This window comes from Quercus suber, unplaced genomic scaffold, assembly GCF_002906115.3.
Source record: "Quercus suber isolate HL8 unplaced genomic scaffold, Cork oak 2.0 scaffold_718, whole genome shotgun sequence".
In the NCBI taxonomy this organism is placed as follows: Eukaryota; Viridiplantae; Streptophyta; class Magnoliopsida; order Fagales; family Fagaceae; genus Quercus; species Quercus suber.
In genome coordinates this window covers 13,543-20,597 of record NW_027070159.1, presented here as the reverse complement: position 1 = coordinate 20,597, position 7,055 = coordinate 13,543, and positions in this window count along the sequence as shown.

Below are 7,055 nucleotides of genomic sequence, written 5' to 3'. Positions count from 1 at the left end.
GTAGGAGGCAAAAGTTGGGAGTTCGAGTCTCTAAAAGAGAGTTTCACACATATATACACTTAAATTAGGTTTATGTAGAATTTTTATATTGTATAAAAAAAATTAGCTCCATAAATACTGATGATCTGACACCATTATTGTGAACGCTCAAGGTGTAGTATAAGTATAACACAATTACACAAAGGTGTTTACCAAGAAAAAGGAAAAAAAAAAGTATAACACAAATATATGTTTAACTGGAAAATGACAAATGAATTATTAATTGATGATTATTTTAGTATTATTTATTATTCATCACGCACTCCTCTCCGGCTCGCCTGTCACGCGTTTTGGGCGGCTCCATCACGCAATTCTCAGAACAAACACGTTTAGCACAGTAAACGCGCGCCACGCTTTTATAGTGGGCCCACTACACGTGTTTAAATCACATCAATCCTCAATTGTCAATTGAATCCAATAATAAAAGTTAAAAAAAAGAAAAAGAAAAACACAGTGATGAAGGTGGTGAAGAGCACGTGAAGCTAGTGGGTAGGAGTTAGGAGGAGTTGTAAGAAGCACGTGATGCGCATTTAATATTTGGCCTTTTAAAAAAAAAAGAGGTAATGTGTTTGGCGTGTGCTCATATTTGATATTTGATATTTGATATTTCACGTTGTCTTTTTAAATTCTCTTCTTGGCTGACGTGGCCTCGTCTTCTTTTCTTTTGTGTCAGTACTCATTGTTTTTGTTTGTCTAATTTTCCCATTTTCTCCTCAGATTTTGTTTTTTTTAGTTGGATCATGCAACGTGTTGCTAAACTGTATATCAGCCGTTCGATCAAAACTCTTCAGTAATTTTCTATTACTGACTAATAATAGATGGAATAATGGATTAATTCAGATTTAGTGTGCGTTTGAATACTGTTTATTTTACTGAAAATTAAAAATTAAAAATAATAAATAAAAATTACTGTTCACTTTTTAAGTTACTGTTCATTTTCCTTAATGCAATATTTATGTCCTATAAACAGTGCAAGAGGCGCTGGTAAAAAAAAAAAAAAAAAAAGCCAGATGCAAATGCGTGAATCCAAAACGCAAACCAAACGGACACTTAGTGTGTGTTTGGGAAAAAATGTTTTTGCCAATTTATTTTATTATTTAGTTTATTTTTGCTACTACTCATAAGTCTTACTGCATTTTTTGGTACTATTAATGAGTCTTACTTTACTATTTCAGCTAACTTTTTATTTATTTTTTATTTTTTTTATACAATACTTTCAGTAAAAAGTTTTTAAATTTCAATTTTTTCAAATAAGGGTTATTTATAAACTTTTGTTAAATGTTTTGATTAACTGTTGTGGCGGGCCTTTTCGTGGTTCTGGGTTAGACTGTTTCTTGCCACACTATAGCCCATTAGTTTTGGAGTAGGAGAGAGGGGACTAGCTCAATTGAAACTCACCTCAAGCCAACTTATGCGCAAGCTAGGACCCCTTTTTGCTGAGATCTTGATCACGTGTCCATGGCAGAGGATGCTGTCACAACAATGTTATAATAGGAGACACATAATATAATAGGAATAGAATGACATGTTTACTACCAATAAAAGATAATATTTAAACCACTCTTTCAATAAGAAAAACACAGTAATGTGAGTATGGCAGAAATAAGTTAGCAACAATAAAAAGAAGATTAATGTTAATGCTTAATCAAACACAATAAAAGAGGGAAAAGGGGGATTAGTTTGTTGTGCTTGGTTCCTTGGTAGATTTAGGTCCAAGAAGGGAACCAATTCCCAATGTGGGTAATCTCATAGGAAGATGCTGTCATGGAAATTGCCTACTCTGAAAGAATGGGCCTAAATGGCTCAATTTCAAGTCCTTTAACTTACCAGAGGGTAGGCTATTGAGAGGGAGAGAAGGGGTAGCCTATTGATGCATGCCTTATCACACTCTTACTTCCTCACTTCACTTTTTATCCTCTCTATCTTTCTCTGCTTTCCATTTCCTTTTTCATTCCCATATTCCTTCTATTTTTCCTTGTTTTTTCGTTGTTTTCTCTCTTGTTATTTTTCTCACTTGTTCCTCTTTACTGCTTGCCTCCCCTTTTGTTGTGCATAGCCAAGCCCTTTTTTATACTGCTTGTTGTGATAAGTTTTACTGTTTTACCCCTCAACTACTTTTGACCTTGTATGGGTGTCCTTCTAGGGCTACCCACTGGTTTGCTGGCTGCTTAACTAGCACCACTACCTTGTGTTGGCCGCGCTACGTTCCATTCCCAGACAAATAGTCTTATTTTTGTTTTTGTTTTTGTTTGTTTTTTTTTTTTTTTTTTTTAAATTTCTGTGGCATTCCCATTTGGATAAAAGTTGGGTATTCTCTCTTACTAATTCCTATGGCATGCACCTAGTGATTTCAGCTCAGCTTTCCATCTTTTGGGTGGTAAGTTATCTTAGCAGGACATTTCCCTCAAAATAACTTGAGCATGAATCCTAGAATAGACTTCCCCCTTCTTCCCACCTCTAAACCATACCTTCTCTTACCTCTGACCCATGACTCACTGCCCTTATATTAGCTGGGTACAAGTGAGTGGTGCCTGAGCCTTGTGCATGCTCTACTTTAATGTGAGTCCATAACTTGTCTGCTGTTCACACGTTTGCCATAGCATGCGGGTTTGTCTAGTCTTTGTTGCCCGTTCTACTGCTCATTTTTAATCCTTTGTGGCGTGGCTGAATCACTGAGTCTTCATTCTTTGCATCTTGTTTCTTCCCTGGTCTAGGTCTTGCTTCGGCATGGGCCCTTCCTCCTTCAATTTAGCCTTTGTCTCTTCTTACTTCTGGTTTATGGGTTGACTAGTATTCCTGTCGTGCCACTCCATTGCTTTTGCCATGTTATCATTTGACTTGTGCTTGCTAGGCCTCCTTTGGGCCTGCCATGTACTTTTCCTTTATTCAGTTCATGTTGCCCAGTATTTTTGCTAGGTTAATTCTCATACCATCTTGGGCTTCCTTGGCCTACTCTACTCCTTTGGGCATTCTCGGCCCATTCCATTCTTACATTCCTATGGGTTTTTGCTAAATCTTTCGGGCTTCCATAGCCCAATTACCATATCCTTTACTTTGGGGTTTGTTGGTTTTTGCACCAACGCCATTTATTAATTCCTTCCTTTGGGCTTCTCTGACCCATCTTTGCTTACTTTCCATTTCTTATAATTCCCATGGGCTTACTACTTCATTTTGTAGGCTCCCTTGGGCCTGTTTGCTTTTTTTGTGTGGCATTTTTTACTATTTTATAGGCCTAGACCATTATTTCTGATATTCGGGCTTAATAGTTTTTCTTACTTTGCTAACTCTCATTCTTTCATCCCTTTTATATTGTTGGACTTCTTCTTGTTATTGGGCCTTTTTGCCAAAGTGGGCATCAACAATTGTTCAAATTTTTAATTTTATCTTTCAAAAATTTTAAATTAAAAAGAATCTAATTAATGATTGAAAATATTTTCCAAATTTAAAAAAAAAAAAATTTAGTGAAAGTTACGGAGATGACTTAATTAAATAACACAAAATTTAAATAATTGAAATGAATGAAAGTAAAACTAAAAGATTGAAATAAATTATGGTAAAACTCAGAGAGTGAGTTTTGCATTTTGACCTAAAATTTTTAAATATTTATTATTTCATATGATTTATAATTTTTTTATATTTAATAAATAAATTACTATTTTCAGTTGTATTGAAAAACAGAAATACATAAATTATTAAGTTTATGGTTAATACTTAATAGTACACTAATTAACTTTTTCATATTCACTAGTAAGACATAAGAAAAAAGTAGTTGTCATATTCTAAAGATTAACCTTAATCGCACTTGTCATAAGCAAAAAATGAAATCTCCTATAAAAATAACTAAATATATAAAGTTCGATGTAAAAAACGTATACCACATGTTAGGTAAAGGAAAAGAAATTTGTAAAAAATTCATTATAAATTAACCCATATAAAGAAAAACGAAGTTTAGATACAAACTTTTCTATACCAATTTATAAATTGAACTTGAAGTTGTTGGGTATTATCATTAATGTTTTTGTCTGCAATATAGAAAATTTAATATAATTTTAGTTTATAATAAAATTGGTGTTGGGATTTTTTCCCTTTAATCCAATTTTCATGATAGTTTTTTAATTAATAAAAATGTTTTATTTTCTAAGATTATATGAACACTAGACATTATTCATTCATTTGATGAATAGATTAGGAGTTGCATTGTATGTGATTTAGGTATGCTAATGAAATTAACACATAGAGGGATTTAGGTATGCTAATGAAATTAACACATAGAAAACCTAAATTACAATTCATTATGTCTTATGATATTTAGGTTTTAGTATATTGTTACCCCATTTTACCACCCAAAAGCCATTTATCGCCCATTGTAGACACCTCATTTTGTACCCCGTTAATAACCTTTAGCCCCTGGCCCAATGATGAGCTTGATATGTCTATAAAGGGTAATTGACGTTATCTTGATAGTTTGAAAGTAATTACAACTCAAAAGTACGTAAATTGCTTTGAAAACAATGCTGAAAAATGATCTTTGCTCACTATTTTGATCATAACTTTTGCATAACGAATAATTTTTGAGTGAAGTTTATTTCATTGGAAAATAGATATCTTGGTCCTTAATTTGGACATAAATTTTGCATAATTTGGTTTTATATTGAGTGAGCTATGGCTGTTTGAAGTTGGGCCAACAAAATAGTTGAAATTAGGGTTCTTGGAAAGCATGCGTACGCATAGGGGTAAGGGTGATTACGCAGCCTTGTTTCTAGTAGCCCAGAACTTTAGTTTTTGAGTCCCAAAACATCATTCTTTGATGTGGGCTGGCCCCTAGACCCTTAGAAATGTCCAAAGCCCTCTAAATGGCTCTGAAAACTCTAGTTTGAGGACACACACACACACACACACAACCTTATGCCTCCAAATTCAAACCCTAGCTAGAGAGAGATAATTTTCACCACCTTTCTTCCAAAAACCTTCTTCCATGTTGAACCTTCTAAAACCCTAGGACCACACACATTTTTGTCTCTCTCAAAAACCTCTCTCTATTTCTCACTTAGGCAAAAACTATTTTCCAAGGATCTTTCAAAGCATTCTTTCAAACTTTATGAAGTATTTTTAGAGAAAGAATATTTTTTGTTGTGTTCTTCATGAAACCTATTTTTCTTAAGAAAAGATTTCATCTTTGAGCCATGATTTAGATCTGTAAAACCTATATCTAACAGCCATTTTGATAGAGAAAATGTTTTTTAAAACCTTCTTCAAAGCTTTTAAGAACATCTTTTATTTTTGAGTTATGATAACTAAAGTTCCATCGAGTTCTTTGATTCCCTTGATATCTCATTGATTATTGTTGTGTAGGCATCGAGAGGTTGGTTAAATATCTAGCACTGAGGGCCAGTTAAATATCTATCAAGTTGTGATGCGTAAGCAAGGTGAGTCTCTCTCCACGACTTTTACTTAATTTGGATTTTTTTTTTTAATAACTTGTGTTCTTATTGTTTTTATTTGATTTACATGTTATGCATGTTTAGAAATAGACATTGATTTGTTTGTTTTATTTTTACTTTTTTCTTGATCATGCTTAGGAATAGATTTGATTTGTTGTGTCTTACTATGTGTTTGATTGAGGAGTTGAATTGATATATGAACATGTCATAATTTGTTTGAACATGTGAAAACATTTCTGGATTCGTGTTTCTGAGCGAACATGCACAAGTATGCTTGAAGGTGCGTACGCATGCTCATAAAGATGCGTACGCATGTTGACCTAGAAAATGGCAGAATCTTTGTTTTAATTGCATGATTGATTTGCTATGATACTTTCCATGTTTATTTATTCTATTTGACTTTGATTAGGTAAGAATATTCTAATTAATTTCTTGTCATGATTTTCTTCTTGACTTTTCCACGATATATTTTGACATGTTTTTTTCCTTAAATATTTAATTTGCTTTAATTGATTTGGCTTGTTTTATTTGAACTCCTTTCCTTTTATACCATGAATGTGATAAGATGCCATGTTGTGTGTTAGATGCATGTTAGGATAAGATTATGTGTGTGTGTGTGTGTGTGTTTGTGTAGAATAACCTATTAGCAAGCCTTTTGATGGGATTATGATTTGGAGCACAATGAGTGGAGGCTGACATACAAGTCGGGTGAGGTTGGATGCCTAATACCTTCTCATCCTCATACCTAAAATCCGGACATGTGCTTTGGTAAAGATTAGTCATTTTTCCACAAGGACGCTATGTATATTGTTCCTAGACCTAATCTTGGTGGTGACATCATTTATACACTTTGCCTGGTCCGCCCTAGGTTGAGGGGTACTTCCCATGCATGATGTAGATACCTCACGATGGTCGACCACCCAGTATAGCGACACATGCACCGACTACCCCTAGAGGGGTAGTTGCACGGGCTCGGGGGCTGTGAAGAGGGTAAAAAGGTAACCACTAGTGTGTGATTAATTAGTTGAGTCATTTTTAATTGATTATTACCAAAGTTGTGAAATCGCCACCAATCATTGGGTTTTTCTAGGTATGATTCGTCACCTAACTCTATTTGATTTTATTACCAATCCTAGGCTAAGAAAAAGATCATTTCCTTAAACTAAATGGATATAAAAAATCTTGATTCTTGAATTCGGAAGTTTGGTTACGTGTAGGGAAGGTGTTAGACACCCTAAAAAGCTTGTTATGAGAAAGTATTTTATTTTTATAAAATCTCAATTTTCGGTTATTGGCAGAGAAAACAAGTTATTGGCATTAACTTTTGGGGCTTTAGATAAATTGGGCTTTGTGGTTTGATTTGGAGTAGGGGTGTGGCCTTTATCGATGCTTTGCTAGCACATTTGGAATTGTTATCAAATTTCTACAACAAAAATTCGGCACCATTTCACCTTATTTTCATGGCGAAAATCTGGTAGCATTTCAGGTCAGGTGTGCCGCACACAAAACATTATTCTCACTAAGCTTTCACAGTAAGAATATGGCAAGAAGTTGCCACATTTTCACGGTGGATAT